We start from the raw sequence: 21,324 nt of genomic DNA, 5'->3' as shown, positions 1-21,324 counted from the left end.
TATAATATTGTTGAACCTGGAGTCAAAAATCCTACTTGTGCAAATTTTCTGGGCAACAATAGCATTGTCTATAAAATGGATATGATAATATTTATCTCAAAACATCTTAGGAGAATCAAGGGAGTCATTTATAGGAGTTGTTATAGATAACTAGTGCTGAGGCACACTGGAACTCAGATTTAGGACGATGGGTACATGGGGCTGAGCATGGGCTTGGTTGGGCTAAGAGGCAGAATGAAAAGGTCTTGAAGTCCAGCTTCTACATGGTGCTTATCAGTGCTATAAGAAGAAGGGCCAGTGTTGGTGTCTCACTAGAACTGGGGAAACTGAGTATTTTAATTATCTATTACAGTATAACACTTTACCTCAAAATGTTATGACTTAGATCCACAGACATTTATTATCTTACAATTTCTGTGGGTCAAGAATCCAAGCAAAATATAACTGCAAGCCTCTGACTCAGGATCTTTCACAGACTGTAGTCAAGGTAATGGCCAGGACTACTCTCATCTCAAGCCTGGACTGGAAAGGATATGCCTCCAAGCTCTGTCACTTGGACAGTGGCAGGCCTCAGAACATCTTCGTCCAAGCTCATTTGGCTAACTGTGGATAAGCCTCAATAGACATAAGTTCCTGCCTACACACAACATGGAAGCTTGCTTCTCCAAGAGTGGTGGCTCAGAGAAGTCAGTCTGTTTGTAACTTAATCTTCAAATTCATATCCATTACTTCTTATGTATTCAGTTTGTTATTCATTAGGTCCAGCCTACACTCAAGGGAAGAAGGTTACAGAGGACCAAAATCAAACAAACAAACAAAACAAACCAAAAAACAAAAACAGGGGCAAGGGTCCATGGGGCCATTTAAAGGCTGCTTACTACACTGGGTAACAATCAGAGGCTTGGAAGAACCTGATGGAGAGCACTCTGGAAACTCCAGAAAAGGTCAACTCTCAAAGAACAGGAAAGTAAATCATATAAGTTCAGGGGTTAGGACTTAAGTTCCCTGCCATCATGGCCCACAAAGGAAGGGAGATGTTTTAAGCACTTGGAAGTCAGAAGGAGCTTTTAATGATTTTAACATTTTCCAGCCTCCCTTTGTTACTAGAAGACTTGTTATTTTTGAGAATCTTATTTAATTCAGTTTTAAAAATTAGATCATGGAGATATGTATTCCCTAGTTGAAAGCTGAGGAGAAAGTCTGTGATATGTCCAAATAGTTTGATACAACGCTAGACAGTGGGTTAAGCTAGGTCTGGAACCCAAGTGTCAGTGGGTTAAGCTAGGTCTGGAACCCACATGATTGCTAGCCTGCTTCCTTTTAAGGTTGCCACACCCTCCTTAATGTGAAAGACACATGACCATGCAGAGCAGACCATTCCATGGCATAAACATCTGTACTGATGCTTGGGGTTTATTCATCAGGTACAGGGGATCCTGGCAGAGATGTTTTTAACATCTCACTATGGAACCCATGAGACAGGTGATTCAATACAGAGTTGCCCAAGAAGTGCTTTGCAATTTACCCTCACTTACTAGGTGCAAGGAACTGGAATACAACTGAATTCAGTCAAGTGCTCAAATACCGCACCCCGAGAATTTTTCTTTGTTGAGAAAGAAGCTGATTACAGTAAAATGAGCTGATGTTGGCAATTTTTCTCAAAAAACCACTTCCTGGCTATGACCTGAGGTTGGGACATACTAACTGAATTTCTTACACACTTAATTGATGTCCCTGAGGGATCACAAACTTACTCATTTATTCAAGGAAGATTCAGTGATATTAACCAGATAGGAATTAATGAGGCAAGAACATAGAACCACACATTTGAGAAAGTTTTCCACAGCCAAATGGGATTCAAGGTAATTGGGGTCTGGGGGTAGACCTGTTTCCCAGACTAAAGTAAAATAAGATGAAATCACCAGAGACTACCATAAAGGATGACCTATATGTGAAGAGCCAATCTCTTAAATATATTTAGTAGTTTTAATTTCTTCAGGTTAAAAGTAATACCATTAAGGATCTAAAATTCAGTTAAATTAAATTAACTGTAGTTTATTTTGTTAAGCCATGCCTTATTTTTTACAAAATATTTTTATATACATTATATCCAGCTAACTTCAGACATAGGCATTTGCCCATTACAAAAGCTTATTCGAACTTTTCCAAGGTGAACAACTTTGTCTAGATTTCTCTTGCTCATTACCATACTACCTAACCATACTTCTCCTGACACACACATACACACATGCTCTCCCCTGGGCAACTCCTGCTTCCACTTCAGATCTCAGCTTAGCCCTTACTTCCTCTATAGTCATTCACATCCTGAACTGAACCTTAGAATCAACTTCAACTGGAAAGGCCATCCCCAGACCAATTATGTCAGGATCACTTGGAAAAGAGCCAAGCACCCATATATTTTTAAAGTTCCCCAGGAGATTTCAATGTACATTCAAGGTTGAAAACCACTCTTTCAGATCTATAAATCTGAGTAATAAACTAGAATTGAAAGGTTTTGCATTGGAGCAGGCCTGGTTTTAGTCAGACCCAGGCAAACCAGAACTTAAATGTATTCTATCTTGTGAAGTTCCCAGATCCATTTACCTGGACTGTGAGTAGCTATTGAACAAGGACTACTATATGCCTTTTGTTTTTAATATCTCTATGGCATGTAGCTCCTCTGTTGGTGAGGATGTGGTGGAAAAGGGAACACTTGTATACTGTTGGTGAAAATGTAAATTGTTCTAGCCACTGTGAAAAACTAGCTGTACATCAGAATCTCTAGGGAAGCTTATGAAATACAGAAATTAGCTGGTCTGACTCCATTACCTATGGAATCAGAGTTTGGGGATTCAGATAACTCTGATACTGTAGATTGAGGAGATTCATTTAAAATTTAGATGACATCACTGTGAAGGGGCCTCGGAGTTCAATTACTTTGAAAACTTAACTAAAGCATGAACCACATACAAAACCCCCCGATAGATGCTTCAACATTTTCAGTGACATAATGTTCACCATTTTTCCTCAAGTTCACTTCCCTGTTAGACTACTGTGACATTAGCCCATTCTTGCCTATATTGTTTGAAAGCATATTTTTATTTATAACAAATATTTATTAGACCTTGCTGTCATCTCTCAAAAATATAATAAGTATGTGGTTACAGTAGTAAACATGATAAATTGCTTGGCCACAAGAAACTGAGGGGTGCAAATTAAGATAATATGTTAAGAATTACCAAAGGAGTTCCAAACAGGGTAATGACGCAGGCTTATAGAATAGGTATATGTCAGTCTCAGGGAAGTCCAGGAAGTTTTCCTAGAGTAACTGAGGACTAAGATGAGGGCTAGAGGGTTAATAAGAATCATCTAGGTGAAGCATGTGTGGCTAGAAGGGGAGAGGGCATAGCAGTAAATAAGGGTATTGCAGAACAGTATTTTAGGCAAATAATTTCTCCAGAGATTAAGGTGACCAACAATCCTCATTTGCCCTGGACTTTCCTAGTTTTAGCAGTGAATGGTCCATAGTCCTGGATTAGTAGCCCTAGAGGTTTAAAAGACATTACTGTGATGGGATGACCAAAATTATTTTACCAAAAAGAACACTGTTAATAAAGTTCATCACTGATGCTTAGCCTTCTGTGAACATGCAGAGGTTAGGGAAGGGCTCTGAAAAGCATGGAAAAGGTGATTAAAGAGACACTAGGATGATAATAAAGACATATTTGGCCAATTTCACAATTTTTCTTGCATTATCTTGCTCATGCTTTCAAAATGACTGTGTGTATCATCTTTAACACAAATGTCATAGATAGGGACCTGAATCTTGTGCTAGACAGGTGCACCAGATCTAGTCTTCAGACAGACCTTGAAGAAATACTCAGGATAGGGGAACTCATTAAACCCAGAAACAGGTTTCACCAATCTCAGGTGATAAGAAAAGAGTTTGTTAAATTGCTTGGTCAATTTCAAGATTTAAGATGGAAGATTACCAGGAACAGACTACTCTAATCTCAGACTTAGAGAGAAGGCAGATGTGATGGGAGAAAGAAGACAGATGCGAAGTGATGCCCTAGAATTTCTTGGAACAGAGTTTAATGAAAAGTTCTTTTAAGTGGCCATGCTAGTGGGATTTTTAAAGTTGATTAGTTGACAAGACTACTTAGCATATTAGAACACTGAATACTCCAAAGTTAAAGATTAAAAAGAATTTTTTTTCTCCTACTCTCACTTAATTGCTTTTTGCAGCTTCCTTGAAACAGCTGTCTTCTTATCCTATCCTAATGAGGCACGACCGCTGGCATGGAATATTCAATGCCATTTTTCAAATGTGATTCATGGAAAAATAAAAATCCCTTTTTCTATAATTTTCCTGGTTGACACAAGGAATTAGGAGACATTGGCCCAAGGAGAAACATTAGGAACTCACCTGGGAGCTCTATGACCTAAGAGAAAATGAGAATTTCATTGCACAGATTAGCATTAAGGTGAGAGGGAATTATTCTGTTATTTTTTAAATGGATATTTTCATTTTGAATAAGATTTACAGAGGGATGCCTAGGTGGCTCAGTCAGTTAAGCGTCCAACTTCCACCCAGGTCATGATCTCACCATTCAAAAGGTTTGAGTCCTGCATTTGGCTCTGAGCCTGCTTCAGATTCTGTGTCTCTCACTGCCCCTCCCACCACTCACACTCAGTCTCTCTCTCTCTCAAAAATAAACATAAATAAATAAATAAATAAGTAAGTAAATAAATAAATAAATAAATAATAAAATTTACAGAGAAAGGACAGTGTTTAATCTGAAGGAAGTATTTCTGTACTCTAGCAAATTGTGAAGTACTGAGGGAACTATTTCAGGTATGAGAGTAGGGGGCATTATGTCATAACAATGTAGGCTGATTCCAGGATATGTAACCTTATGACCTTTGTTATTACCAATTTACAATTATTATTATTATCATTATTACAATTATTAACAAATATTCACTCTGCATTGCATATGAACCAGACACTATTGACGACAATGAGGATGCAACAGGCACACAACAGATTAAGTCCATGCCCTCGTGAAGTACTACTATTTTATTTTTCATAATAATTGGGATGCCATAATCATAATTAATTTTTTCTTAATATTTCTAAAAGCAGAATGAACTGAGAATAAAGGAATTCATCATATCACCATTCAACAATATTGAGTTTTTCCTGCATGGCAGGTACTGCCCTAAGTGCTAGAATCAACACATTTTGTAGAGCTGTGCTTCAAAGGTTTAGTTCCTCAACTTCTTTTGAGAACCAATCATCCTGGCAACCTGTGACAGTGATAGGAGTCTTCCCCTTGCTCTTATCATGATGGTTTCCCATATTCTTATTTTCTCTTTTTTTTGTTACTTTTCTCACAATCTCTACGCTATAATCCTGATACTTACTGTTCTTTAGCTAAAGGTTTTCATATTTTAACTTCTTTACCTATGTCTCTACTTCCTCTAAATTTTTAATTCTTCACAGGAACAGTTTTCTTCCCATAATCAGAGAGAGGATCTTGATTGAAAATATCCTTCTAATCTCCTCTTATTTGCTGATGAAATTTGTGATGTATGAAAACTTTTTTCTTAGTTTTAAAAGTGTTAAATATCCTTCTAATCTGCATAATACGGCCCCAAACTGGCCAATTGCTTTGCCGGAGTTGTCAAAACATGGTTCTGATTCAGTGACATGCAGTTCTTTCTGTGCTCTGGTTTGGGAAGTATGTTTTTTCCAGTGGAGAAAACTGATGCAGTGGCCTCCAACAATATAGAGTTTTCTTGAACATAAATTTTGTGGAAAAATATCATGAAGAATTCATTCGTGAGGGATTCATTCCCTCATCAAATATTTACTGAATGTTGAACCATATGCTAAAAACTGATCAAGATACTTGGGATACAGCAATAAAACAAACTAACCAAACAACTGACCATCTAAGTCCCTTCCCTCATGGAGTTTGCTGGTTTGCTGATGAAATTTGTGATGTGTGAAAACATTTTCTTGGTTTTAAAAGTGTTAAATTTAGTGTAGAGTGTAAGATTTATTTGCTTGCTTGTTTATTTCATTGCATATTTATTTCTTTTAAGATTTCCAGAGAAATCTGAGAATGCTGTATAGCAAATAGGAAAGACATTTCCCATAGTTTTGATCAAAGCCTCCTTCCTATTTTGAAACTAAAAGAACAAAACTGCAATATTTATGACGATATAAAAAATAGCCCATTCAGTCCTTTTTCCAGGCAAATGGTGGAGTTAAAACAACTGGCAACTTCTGGTTTATGCATTAGACTGCTTATGTGGATATAATCTTGTATCAATATGTGTTTGTATACACAGATATGCATATGTCTTTGTGTTTTTTTCCTAGTAGGTGTGTAGCCACTTACTATTCTCTCCTGAAAGGTGAAAGAAAACTCAAAACTTATAGAATTGTCTCCCAAGCTCACTTAACATAATCTCAGGACAAGGGTCTTATGAGTGTTGTTAGTATTCTTGCTGTATAAGATGTGACCTTATATATATTTCTAATGATTGGCTTTCAATTCGTACTTATTCTGTATTTCAATATTCTTATTCAACTACATAACTGAGGTATCTATCTCTGCACTATTTTACCATAAAATACTAAGTTGATGAAGCTGCTAAACAAGGAAATTTGTTTTCATGTGTGAGATGTCTATGATTAGAAATTTGACAGTTGGGATATCTTCTTGTTTTTATCATTTGGGCACCATTGCTTCAGTGTCATCTGGCTACAACCATTTAGAGAAGTGGGTATAAGAGAGAAACATAAAGCGGATCTATGATTGCTAGTTGCCAAAAGTATACATTCAACTGCTAAAACATTGATGGCCAATGATCTGCTACTTACATTATTTTATAGGTTCCTTAGTTTTAAAGCATTTACCTTAGTTTCCTTTGACTAATTATAGTAACAGAGTCAGTCTGATACATACAAAGATTGAGAGGTTCCCTAAGGGAGAAATTTCTAAAGCACTACAATGACTGATGATTTAACAAAACACCTCTTTCAGGGGATAAATACTGACTACAATTCTTTTTAAGAGAGCTAAAGCTTTTATTTTCACTATTAGAAATAAGTCCAAAATGAGTCCTCCTTCTATGAGGGACAGTGGAGTAATTCACATTCATTTTTGAGGCATCAGGGCATATACCATATCTTTTCTCAGCAATGTATACTGATGTTTTATAAGGCATCATTAGTGGGAGGATTACATATTTTGGAAACACCAAAATTTAAAAAAAAATTGTTCTTTAAAAAAGAAGAATTAGAGCATATATGATTTCCCCACTTGTATTTTGTTGGTATCTGGTTCAATTGCCTAGATAATGAGGTGAGCCCTTTGTGTACAGGACAGAGACACAGAGAAGCTTGTCTGGAATTGGAGGTGGTCACGGGGCTGCGAGGGAACTTCAGCAGTTCCCTGTCATCTTTCAGGTGACATTAGACTGTGGGATTTCCTAAATGCATTACATCACACTTTCATGGATTTATTTATAAAATAAATAGCTCCCTCCACCTTCTGTTCATGATATGGCCATAGTGACTCAGATATCATACAGCAAGCATTTTTTAAATGTACAATCAAGTGGGTTTTCTTCCTTTAGCTTAATGTAAAAATAACATGTTCATTTTAGAAAACTATTTTTTAAAAATGATAAAAAAATAAAACCAAATAAACAGCTTCCTCAGGAGGAGAATATAAATACCATGCCTACCTACCTTGCTAGAAAAGAAACAATTGTAGGTGAGAGGAATGGAGAAGGTGGAACGGGCCCGACTGTCTCCCTCCCAACCCTCCACAACTCCTAGAGGAAGCAATAGAGTAGCGGGGAGAGTGAAGTTTAGAGGAAGCAATAGAGTAGCGGGGAGAGTGAAGATAATAGAGACCCAAAGCCCTCTTTCTTGAGGTAATTCTGAGAAGTAGCAGATCTTTCAGAAACTATGCACAGTGAGGTACAGTCAACTAGGGGTGACTGTGAGGCTTTTATTTTAGATTGGATTATTGCCCAGTTCCTTTCTCTCGTATAGCACTGTTTTATATCTGCATGCCTCCCCTGAGCTCATGGATATTGGAGTATATTAAATTTGGAATTGGGCTATAAAAATTGCTTTTTCCAGTGTGATGTTAACAACCACAACCTGAACAGTTGCTTGAAAATGTAACTTCTGGTTGAACATGTCCTCTTACACTGCTGTCATTTGCTATGAGAATGAAAATTCCTTGGGTAAATGCATGGAGCTTCTCAGTAGTCTGAAGCTAAATCCAGCCTCATCTGAACTCATTGAACCTCGATGCTACAGATGTCCAGTCAATTGGCCTGAAACTATCTCCAAGTTCTCCAGCCACAAGTGAGATGAGGAGAGACCCAAATACTTCCCTGTAGCCAAAGAAGATAAATATGAGGAATGGGGGAGAGTACCTCCAGGTCAGTTAGGCTTCTAACAGAAACAACAATGTAAGTCACATTTTGTGTGTGTGTGTGTGTGTGTGTGTGTGTGTGTGTGTGTGAACTGAGAAGTTTAAAAGCTTCTTAACAACAAGATAATTACAGCCTCGAATTAGTGCACTAAAATAAACACAAAACTTGGTATACTAGAAAACGGGGGCAAATCAATTATATAAAATTAGGGTGTACTGACCTTCAAAGTTCGCTGGTCCTCACATGTTCTCTCTTAGGAATGTGAAAGTGAAGAAACCACTTGGTTTGGGTTAGAAAGGCAACAAATCAGTGCACAGAACTGGAGTTGGAAGTATGGCAAGCTTAGAACCCTATGAAAGTCAAAGCTATGATGGGCTGAAAACAGTGAGTTAGCAGAGATAGCTATTAGAAGAGAGAAGTGATTTCAACTCAGAAAAAAATCAGACACACAATGAGGAAGAGACGGAATTAGTAGACAACCTGTACAGCTACTTGGGTTGCTGGCAGTTTCCTGATTATATTTCTAAATCTTTTGATATTTATTCTGGCAATCAAATATCCATTACTTAAGTAATTTGGCTGGTTCTCTGTTAACCTGCAACACACAAAACAAAACAAAATACCTCTGTTATTTAAGCACCTGACAATTTGAAATAAGGCTAAAAACAATAACTTGTTTATATTTTTATATCCAATAGTCTTTTTTTTTAATTTTTTTTAACGTTTATTTATTTTTGAGACAGAGAAAGACAGAGCATGAATGGGGGAGGAGCAGAGAGAGAGGGAGACACAGAATCAGAAGCAGGCCCCAGGCTCCAGGCCATCAGCCCAGAGCCCGACGCGGGGCTCGAACTCACGGACCATGAGATCGTGACCTGAGCTGAAGTCGGACGCTTAACCAACTGAGCCACCCAGGCACCCCTATCCAATAGTCTTTGATTCTAAAATAACACATGACAACATGGCAAAGTTTACTCTGGGTGGCTGACAGACCTTTTTATCTCATTACAAATGACACCAAATTGTTTCAAGGGCCTCTCTTCATGAGTAGGTGTGGTAAAGATTTGGGGTGATGGGGGGCTCATGGGGTCCAGAGCCGATGGCTAAGAAAGAATTCTTGAAGATGTCTTTGGTGCAAAAAGGTGATTTCATTAAAGTATGGGGACAGGACCCACGGGCAGGAAGGGCTGCACTGGGGTAGTGACATGTAATTCGTTATATACCCTCAGATTGGGAGGGGTAAGAGTAAGTCTCCAAGGAATTTTAGAAGCAAGGTTTCCAGGACCTTGAAGGGCTAGCTATTGCTAGGAAAATGCCATTTATTACCATTTAATAAAACTTCAGTCATGAGACCCTTCAGATGTATATCGAAGGGCCATAAGCTTGGAATATGATTGCCAGCATGTATCTTGGGGCAGTTGAGATAAAGGAAGTTGACTTATAGGATCCTAGAGGTTGGGATAATGTTAAGCTAAGGTTCTCTTTTGCCCCTAGCAAAGTGTCATCATTGAGGTAGCTGAGCTTCTAGAGGGAGGTCACTCTGCTGGTTTCAAGAACTTGTTAATGGGCTGTAGGCAGTAAGGGAATTTAATTTTTCATTTGTCTTAGTTTTCCACATTATCCTAGCAAGCATTTAAACTCCCTTCCTTTGTTCTTGGGTAGTTGGAGTATCCAAAGAATATCACACAGATCCCACTGGCGTGGGAGGGGGCATGCTAGCTTATACTTTGCCCCTCAGCCTGCCTCAGGCTCCCTCATCAGGTCTGTGTGTTTTTCCAATTTCCAATATGACTCAAAATTGTAATTTTTTTTTGGCATCATCCCAGGACTCATGCCATTTTAGCAGAAATGGTGAATCCATTTCTAGGGGATACTAAGCTTAGAAAATTCTTCTTAACTCAACCCATATTATCTCCTCAGGAGAATAGAAATGCCCATCTCCATTCACTAGTGCCATTCACTTCTTAACTATAAGAGAACTAAATGCCACCTCTCTGTGGTGTACAGACTTCTACCCTCACAAAGCAGCCAAAAAGCTAGGTCAACACAGGGAATTTGACCCCATAACTGAAACACTCTTTTAATTGGGGGTGGAGTAAGAAGGAAGGAAAAAGAAAAATTGCACAGACTGCCTATGGAGTATAAGCAAGCCCTGCAGATTCATTTACATATCTAAATTTAGCCAAATTTAGGCTCCTCACAAGCTCTCTTCCTTCCTTTAACTCACCACTTTAAAAGGATTTGCAAAGAGGTTCCCTGAAGTGAAATTGAAGCTGAGAGAAAACAGTGAAATATACTTATGTTTTCTCACTTGAATATTCTGAAGACATATATTTAGCCTATATTTTTAATTTATGATGTACTCTTAACAATGACATTTCATTACTTATATGAATGATGAAAGAACTTAGAATTTAATACTAATATTGGCCTTGCTGAATTATAGAAACAGTAAGATCATTGACATATAGTATATGACTATGGCAATGATAATTTAGATAAATTATGCTCTAAACCCTTCATTTGCTTAATTATCTGAATATTTCAGTAAAAATGGCCTGGATTACAACACCAAGGTCACAATCTATAACAAAAAGAAATGGTATGCTGGACTTAATTAAAATTAAAAATTTCTGCTCTGTGAGACACTGGCAAGAAAGTAAAAAGACAAGCCACAGACTAGGAGTAAATATTTACAAAATATATATCTGATAAAGAGTGCCTTTTTTGGGCATCTGTTGTATATTTGGATAACAAATATCCAAAGTAGTCTTTGGATACCAAACTGAGCAATAAGAAAACAGACAACCTTATTTAAAAAATGGGCCAAAGACTTTAACAGACATCTCACCTTAGAGATACAGATGGAAAATAAGCATATGAAAGGATGCTCCACATAATAAGTCATCAGAAAAATACAAATTAAAAGACAATGAGATACCACTACATACTTATTAGAATGGCCAAAATCCAAAAGACTGACAACACCAAAGGCTGGTAAGGATGCTGAGCAATAGAAACAGTCATCCATTGCTAGTGGGAATGCAAATTGGGACAGCAAATTTGGAAGACAGTTACAAAACTAAACATACACCTTCCCATATGATCAGTGATTGTGCTCCTTGGTATTTACACAAAGGAGTTGAAAATTATGTTTACACAAAAATCACATCTATGTTTATAGCACACATCTATAAACACACAGATTTTTGTTTTATTATTATTATTATTATTATTATTATTATTTTAGAGATAGCATACAAGGGGGTAGAGGGGCAGAGGGAGAAAAAGAGAGAATCTCAAGCAGGCTTCAGGCTCAGTGTGGAATCTGACATGGGGCTTGATTTTATGACCCTGGGATCTGACCTAAGCCAAAATCAAGAGTCAGATGCTCAGCTGACTGAGACACCCAGGCATGCCAAACACACAGATTTTAAGAGTAGCTTTATTTATAATTGTCCCAAATTCAGTAGGTGAATGGATGAATAAGTTGTGTGTATCCAGACAGTGGGATATTATTCAGTACTAAAAAAACATGAGTTATCAAAAAAGACATTGAAGAAGCTTAGATGCTTATTACTAAGTGAAAGAAGCCAGTCTGAAAATGCTGCACCCTGTATTATTCCAACTATATGACATTCTAGAAAAAGCAAAATGATGGAGACAGCCAAAAGATCAGCAGTTGCCAGGAAATAGGGAGTGTTTGGTGGAGGTAATAGATAAATAGAGCACAAAGACATTTTAGGACAGTGAAACTACTCTGTATGATATTGTAACAGTAGATACATAACATTATACTTTTGTCCAAATCCACAGAATGTACAACCCAATAAACTATCAACTTTGAGTAATCATGATGTGACAGTATGGAGGTTTATCAATTGAACAAATGTATCACTCTGGTCCAGGATGTTGGTCATGGGGGAGACTGTGCGTGGGTAGAGACAAGGGGATCATGAACTATTTCTGACCCTTATTTTCAGTTTTACTGTGAACCTGAAACTTCTCTAAAAATTAGAGTTTATTTTAAAAAGTGGTCTAGATTGAGAAGGCGTGCATTTATTTTTTTATTTTTTAATGTTTATTTCAGAGAAAGACAGAACACAAGTTGGGGAGGGGCAGAGAGAGAGAGAGAGAGAGAGAGACAGAGAGAGACAGAGAGAGACAGAATCTGAAGCAGGCTCCAGGCTCTGAGCTGTCCGCACAGAGCCCTATGTGGGGCTCCAACCCACGAACCACGAGATCATGACCAGAGCTGAAGTCGGACACTTAACCAGCTGAGCCACCCAGGCACCCCATGCATTTATTTTTTTAATCAGCCTCCATTTGACAAATATCAAGAGTATGCTTAAATATATTTTGATTGTGGGGCACCTGAGTGGCTCAGTTGGTTGGGCGTCTGACTTTGCCTCAGGTCATGCATGATCTTGTGGTTTATGAGTTCGATCCCCACATCGGTCTCTGTGCTGACAGCTCGGAGCCTGGAGCCTGTTTCAGATTCTGTCTCCCCTGTCTCAGCCCCTCCCATGTTCATGCTCTGTCTCTGTTTCTCAATAATAAATAAAACAATATATATTTTGATAGTTGCTTAATTCTTCAGTTCATCATTTGAGTGGATAGACAGGTCAATCAAGCATCATGAGTAGTTTGATCTTTAAAAAGAAAAGGCCAATACAGAGAGGTCCTGTAAGCAGGAAGTTATTCTTTTATCATTATTATTCTTTCAATCAAAGGGACCAAGGGTAGATTTATTGCATGTTTCCAGCTCATTCACCTCAACCTTTCCAGCTCATTCATTCCAACCTTTGAGAGCATTTATAGGAATTCTCTTCACAGAGTCATGAGAGGTGAACTGCTAAGAGTTCTATGATTCTTGAAAAATATTGTATTTATTCTCTGCAGACTATAGATGCAAGTAAAAGATGCTAGCATTGTGATAGGACTACTGGTTGTAGGGCAGATGATGGAACTCCTGGGAGGTAGAAGGCAGTAGTACGTAGTTGTCAGAGAAGAGTAGAGGTGGCAATCAGAATATTTTCATACATAGATATCTTTGATGATGTCTCATTGGGATCATGAGGCCCCTAGAAATAAAATCCTGCTTAATCTGATTTGGATCATAGCTCCTCAGCCAATTCTACTCCAGCAATATCTATATCTTAAACAGTAAAGAAAAGTTTCTCTTGGGAAAAGAAAGAGGGGGGTGGTTTGGAGAAGCTTAAGAAAGACCTTTGCAATAATTTCCCAAGTATGTGCTTAAATTTTCCTCTGTGGTCCCCTCTAAAGTAATTGGTATTTACATGATACTTGTTATAGGTACAAAAGGGTGGCTGTGGACTGGAGAAGGAAAATACCCAGACATTTTTGGAATAATTGAGTCCTGAATCTGCATTACTGTTAATCTTTAGGGACTCAGAAAGCCCTAGTAGCCTACTGGTCAGAGTGACAATTTATGCGATTTAGAAGGTAAATGGAGTTTTGGCTAAGGTTTATTCAAAGCTAAATTACCACATGGCTGTTCCCCAGTCCTTAAGTATATAGTTAGACTAGATGTACTCAACAAGTGACAGAATCCCTATACTGATTCTATGACCCATTAGATTGGAGCTCTGGAAAAAGCCAAGTTAAAAAAAAAAGAAGAAGAAGCTCTCTATTCTTATGAAAAATAATAAAACAAACACAATAGTACGTTCATGGGAGCTTCTTGGAGATTGGTGCCATAATCAATAATTTAAAAGATATGGAGTGGTTATCCATATCATATCTCTGTTTAAATTACCAATGTGGACTATGCAGAAAATAGATGGATCTTGATGAATGAGAACAATTACCATAAACTTAATCAGTTGGTGACATCCGTTGCAGTTGAACCACATGTATTCTCTTCAATAGAACAAACCAGCACAGTCAGTGACATCTGATATGTACTTATTAATAATTTGAGTACATTTTACAGTATACAAATGTGCATAGTTTAGATTTTACCTGACTTGGGCAGTGGTATACCTTTATTCTGTTATATCAAGATTATATCAACTGTAATTAGTCAGCAAGAAATTTTATATTCTCATATCCCACAGGACACATTGGTCTACTCCACTGATTTTGTCATCCATGAGACCTGGTAAGCAGAATGTAGAAATTAAGAAATTTCCTGTCTTGGTAACTTGCATTTGTTATATCCAGGGGTCAGAAGATAAGCCCCATAAAAATTCAGTGGTCTGTCACTTCGTGAAACATTTAGAAATTATTCATCTGTGGCTTGTCAGGATATTTCCTTTAAAAGAAAGAAAAATTGTAACATCGTGTAATGACAACTACTAAGAAAGTTTCAATTTTTTTTTTTTTGGTTGGGATCTTAGGATTTTGGAGGCCATATATGATATATCTGATTGTTTTGTTTCTAGTGATTTATTAAGAAGTCCCCAAACTGGCAATTTTGACTAAGATCCAGGGAAAAATAAGGCTTTTCACCTGGTCCCAGATGATGTTCAAGCAAATCTGCCATTTGGCTCTTAAAGTGTCACGGCAGATTATAATGTTGTCAGCAGGCTCTGAAAAGCTCTGTTAAGAGTATCATAGTGTAGTCTCCTAGAGGTTAATAACAAACCTCTGTTTCCCTCAGCAGATAACGGCTATTCTTTAAAGAAGTTGTTCTCGAACTTTTTGGTCTCAAGAACCCTTTATGGTCTTAACATTTATTGAAAATACCAAAAAGTTTTTGTTTATGTGAACTGTATCTTTTTAAAAGTTTTTATTTAGGGGCGCCTGGGTGGCGCAGTCAGTTAAGCGTCCGACTTCAGCCAGGTCACGATCTCGCGGTCCGTGAGTTCGAGCCCCGAGCCCCGCGTCGGGCTCTGGGCTGATGGCTCAGAGCCTGGAGCCTGTTTCCGATTCTGTGTCTCCCTCTCTCTGCCCCTCCCCCGTTCATGCTCTGTCTGTCTCTCTCTGTCCCAAAAATAAATAAAAAACGTTGGAAAAAAAAATTTAAAAAAAAAGTTTTTATTTAAATTCCAGTTAGCTTAAATACAGTATGAGCTTCATGTGTACAATATAGTGATTCAACACTTCCATACAACACCTGTTGCTCATCACAACAAATGACTCCTTAATCCCCATCACCTATCTAACCTATCCCCCACTCACCTCCCTTCTGCTAACCATCAGTTTGTTCTCTACAGTTAAGAGTTAGTTTCTTGGTTTGCCTCTCTCTCTTTTTTCCTTTAAAAAAATTTTTTAACGCTTATTTATTTTTGAGACAGAGAGAGGCAGAGCATGAACGGGGGAGGGGCAAAGAGAGAGGGAGACACAGAACTGGAAGCAGGCTCCAGGCTCTGAGCCATCAGCCCAGAGCCCGACACGGGGCTCGAACTCACCGTCCGTGAGATCGTAACCTGAGCTGAAGTCGGACGCTCAACCGACTGAGCCACCCAGGCGCCCCTCTCTTTTTTCCTTTTGCTCATTTGCTTTGTTTCTTAAATTCCACATATGAGTGAAATCATATGGCATTTGTCTTTCTCTGACTTAATTCGCTTAGCATACTTTCTAGCTCCATCCATTTCATTGCAAATGGCAAAGTTTAATTCTCTTTTATGACTGAGTAATATTCCATCATATATATGTAATATACATTTGCATATATATACATATATATGGTGTTGATTTTAGCTATCGTGAGAGGTTTGAGGTGATAATCTCATTGTAATTTTGGTATGCATTTTCCTGATGATCAGTGATGTTGAGCATCTTTTCATGTGCCTGTTGGCCGTCTGTAGGTCTTCTCTGGAAAAATGTCTATTCATGTCTTCTGCCCATTTTTAAATTGGATTATTTGTTTTTTGGGGTGTTGAGTTATATAAGTTCTTTATATATTTTGGATACTAACCCTTTATCAGATATATCATTTGCAAATATATTCTCTCCCATTTCATAGGCTGCTTTTTATTTATTTTATTTTACTTTTTTAAGTTTTGCAGACAGCAGCAACCTGGCTGTTCTTAATGCTTAATTATTTATTTTGAGAGAGAGAGAGAGAGAGAGAGAGAGAGCATGAGTGGGGGAGGGGCCGAGAAAAAGGGAGAGAGAGAATCCCAAGCAGGTTCTGTGTTATCAGTGCAGAGCCCAACATGGGGCTTGAAACCATGAACCATGAGATCATTACCTGAGCAGAAATCAAGAGTAGGATGCTCAACCAACTGAGCCACCCAGATGCCCCGAGCATGGCTGTTGTTTATTACTTTTCCTTTGGACTGAGAGAGGAACTAGTACAAAGTCCTTCTGGAGACCCAAGCCCCACAGCAAGACCAGGGGGCAAGAGGGGCTGGGCCAACAGGAAGCCCTGCTGCAGTGTTTCCATTGAAGAGAAATGCTCCTGTACCTTTGTTGTCTTGAAGTTTAAAGGACTTGTTTCATTGTGACCAGGGAGCCAAGGGGAACCCTGTGCTGACTATGGAGAAATCTCAGGTGCACATTGCCTAATAGGTACAGATGAGGGTCAGGAGGATGAAGATGGCCAAAGAGCAACATGTTCTACCAGTTCTCCTGCTGAAGCAACTTTAGTTTCTTCTCATAGTTGGAGGCTTTGTTCATCAGGCTGTTTTTCTCCTTCTCTAGAGACTTCTTGGCCATTTGGGCTTATCTCTGCCTCAGAGCCTAGAGTTTACAGCCTCCAGGTGTCTACTACACTGTGACACCTTCTCCTCCATCTCCTCCATCTGTAGAGCAATGCCCAGATTCTCCCACTTCTTTTTCATCATGCTACTTGCCAGGATCCCCCAGACATTATTGGACACCCATGGGTTGCCATTTTAGTTTTGTTATTTCCCTCACTGTGCAGAAGCTTTTTATTTTGATGTAATCCCAATAGTTTATTTTTGCTTTTGTTTCTCTTGCCTCAGGAGACATATCTAGAAAGAAGTTGCTATACAGACAATGTCAAAGAAGTTACTGGCTATGTTATCCTCTAGGATTTATATGGTTTCAGGTCTCACATGTAGGTCTTTAATCTATTTTTAATTTATTTTTATGTATGGTGTTAGAAAGTGGTCCAATTTCATTCTTTTGCATGTTACTGTCTGGTTTTCCCAACACCATTTGTTGAAGAGACTGTCTTTTTCTGATTGGATATTTTTTCCTGCTTTGTCAAAGATTTATTGACCATATATTTGTGGGTTCATTTCTGAGTTTTCTATTCTGTTCCACTATTCTAGTCTGTTCTACTAATCTATGTGTCTATGGATTGTATGTTTTGATACTTGCTATGTTAGAAACTAAAATTGAGGAAAAGTTAAAATACTTATTAAGTAATTTATTGAGAGTAACAATAATAAACCCATTATATGACAACATAAATGATGTATTTTTTTATGAAATGTTCACTGGTTTCTCACATTACTACCACACTCACAATACTTCTGACACAAGATGTGTGGAATATTTCTTGCTCCACATCAAGAAATTCTCTGTGACCTCAGCTGGCTGTCCTATAATTCAGTTTAATTCCAACATAAAAGGAATTAGTGCAAACCCCACAGATTAAGGAATTAGTCCCATGAGACTGCCCCACACCTTAGAAGCCAATTGCAAGTAGTAAGCCCCTGGGTTATCCATAGTTTCTGTCTACAAATTGGCTACAAATTGGACATTCCCATGACCTCCCTCTTGGACTCAATTATTTGCTAGAACAGCTCACAGAACTCAGGAAAACACTTACTTCTATTTGCCAGTTTATCATATGATAAAGGATATGATAACATTAATAACCAGATGAAGAAATATGTATGGCCAGATCTGGAAGTACAGGAGCCTCTTTCCCTGTGGAATTAGAGTACATCATTCTCCCAGTATATGAATGTTTCCACCAACCTGCAATTTTGGGATTTTTATGGAAACTTTCTCAGGTGGCATGATCAATTATTAATTCCACTTCCAGCCCCTCTCTCCTCTGGGGAGAATGGAAGATAGGGCTGAAAATTCCAAACTTGATCATGGCTTAATCTTTCTGATGACAAGCCTATATCCAGAAGCCATCCAGAAACTCACTCAGGGTCATCTCATTAGAACAAAGGATATCCAGGCAATTCCAAGAGATTTAGGATCTCTGTTTCAGGAACCAAGGTCAAAGATAAAATATTAGAACAAAAGATACTCCTAGTGCTCTAATCGCTTAGGAAATTATAAGAGTTTTAGGAGCTCTGTGCTGGGAACTGGTCAAAGACTAAATGTTACCACCAAAGGTTCTCCTAGCATTGCTATTTACAAGTGTTTTAGGAGGCTTGTTTCAGGAAATGGGGATCATCTATCTATCTATCTATCTATTCATCCATCCATCTTTCTATCTTTTTATCTTATTGTTTCACACTCAGCCACCTCTGTGCTGGTTCATTTGGCTCCTGAAAAAGAGATCAAAGTGAAAATAAAATAATTCATGGGTTAAAAAATATGGATGATCCCAACAAGGCCAATCTGGATACTACTACTGAATGCCCAATCTATCAGTATATCCAAGAAGACTAGCTAGTCATCTGCTGCAAGAACAGTTACATTGGAAACCATCCATTATGGATTGGGAAATGATTTGTTCTCATTTGGGCTGCACTTACATAGCATATGGATTTGCACTGACTTCCTAACATGCATCTACCAGCAATACTATCATTCTATCTGAATGTCTTATTCACCACTGTAATATCCTAGACTACACTGCTTCTAATTCAAGAAATTTATTTTGCAACAAAAAAGAAAAAAAAAAGTCTAGTAATGAGCCTATTCTGAAGCAATTCACTGGCTTTACCATCACTAAGAAAAAGTTGGACTGATATATATGGTCTGCCTTTTTGAGAAATTAGTTATAAAGCCAATTAAGAGATGTTTCCTGACATACAATGCTTTTTTACCATAATCAAAGTAGAGTGACTGAGAAACATATGATGGAAATGTGATATGTGATTTTCAGTACAACATGTAATGAACCATTCAGAGGATGCTTGCTTACTAATAATTTGACTTTAGAAACTTCAGGTGTAGTAGTCTTCATACCCAAGAAGGAATCTTTCTTTAGAAGATGATACAATACTTCATTTTAATTGTAGATTTGAATTGCCACATAGCATTTTTGGCTCCTCATGATTGTAGTGAGCCATCAGGCTTAGAAGGGGCAATTCTTCCCTTCCCCCTATGTCTGTTAGGTTACTTACTCTTTTTTTAAAGTTTTATTGTTGAATTATAGTTGACATATCAGGTACTTAATCTTGACTCTAATGGAGAAATTGATATACTAGTATATAAGGGAGATAAGAAGTGTTTATGGAACACATGGCATATTCTGAAGTTCCTCCTCCTACTGCTGTGTTGTGAAGCAATATAAAAACTCACATATACACTGGGTGTTGTATGGAAACCAATTTGACAATAAGTTTTATATTAAAAAATTAAATAAATAAAAAATATTTCTGAAACCTTTAAAAAAAAAAGAAACTCACATATACATAGGGCAGCCAAATGTCCTGGTTTGCCTGAGACTGTCTTCATTTATACATCTTATTACTAACATAATTACTAATATCACTCTCATAGTCAAAAGTTTCTCAGGTTAAAATATAAAGTATATTATGACTTAATCACATTGTGAATCTTCAGAATTTGTGATATGGATTGCCCCACTAGTAAAAGACTCCCAAAAACTAGGTCTTGGTTGAGGACAAGAGGAATGTTGAATGAGCAGTGGAGAAAATGTTAAATATACCAACCCAGCTTTGTGGCCAGCTGCAGAAATGAGAACTCTAGAACCTACTTGTTTTCTTTCTTGCTCTCTTTTATCTATCTATCTATCATCTATCTATCCAACTATCCATCTAGATATGTATTATCTATAGACATATATCTCCATCTATATATGTGGAAAGAGCTTTAGATATATACATATAGTATAATATATATAATATATAAATGATATAGACAGATATAGATATAGATATATCTTGATATGCAGATAAACCTAGCTAATAATTTATCTAATATATATGTATGTGGGTATAATTTATTTTTTCCTACCGTCTTCCTATGGCATGATGATTGTGATTAACTATAACTTAGTGCAAACTTTTCTAGCTGTAAAGATAGGATTGAAGTTAATTCTAATTCCTAGAAGAAATAATAGATGGAGCTTGGGCCATCCATTTGTAAGAAAAGGTAAGTGCATTTTCAATTATTTGAAGATTTGTGTTCTGTCAGGAAGCAGGTTCTTTCTGACATTGTTAATTATTGAAAAATTAAGTATGGGAAGAAGTATAGGGGAACTTCTTAAATATGTAAAGATATGTATATGTGGAAATAGAAACATATGGTCTTTTTGTCTCTAATAGTTGCTTACGAACTAAATGAACTTAACAGAATTTAATGAAAACAAAAACAGTTATTATTAATGGCATACCTTTTTTTACTCATCTTAACAAAGATTTTGCTAACCATTGTTTATTCTGTGGCCTGGCACATAAAAATTTGCATAATAAAATACATCATGAAAAACTATGGAGAAGGAAAGGAAGAAGAGAAGAGATATTCAGTGACATGATTTTCCTCTAATAGCTGAAGTTTCCACAAAGGAATTCACTTATTTGATGGATTTGAAGTAATAGAGGAACTGTGCATGGTCTTGAATTCAACTTGGACATCCTATGTCATTCCAATCACACAGAAGCTAAGTAAACTCCCAAATGTTCCATTTTAATGTCTATTGTTTGTTGCTCTATGGAGTGAAGGCTGAGACATAAAAAGTACTTGTGTCATTCCACACTTACCCAGGCATAGCTAAAGGTAAAGAATAACTCAATTTGAAAATTGATCTCAGAACTC

The 21,324-nt window shown here is 37.5% G+C and overlaps 1 pseudogene; it reads right to left on the bottom strand.

Annotated features, from left to right (window-relative positions):
* Positions 1–16,946: 16,946 nt before the first annotated feature.
* LOC131489583 (coiled-coil domain-containing protein 167-like) lies at positions 16,947–17,228 on the bottom strand (annotated as a pseudogene).
* Between the last annotated feature and the right edge of the window lie 4,096 nt (positions 17,229–21,324).

The sequence above is a fragment of the Neofelis nebulosa genome, chromosome 11 (genome assembly GCF_028018385.1).
Source record: "Neofelis nebulosa isolate mNeoNeb1 chromosome 11, mNeoNeb1.pri, whole genome shotgun sequence".
Lineage (NCBI taxonomy): Eukaryota > Metazoa > Chordata > Mammalia > Carnivora > Felidae > Neofelis > Neofelis nebulosa.
The sequence above is the reverse complement of the archived record's forward strand: the minus strand, read 5'-3'. Positions and strand labels throughout refer to the sequence as shown.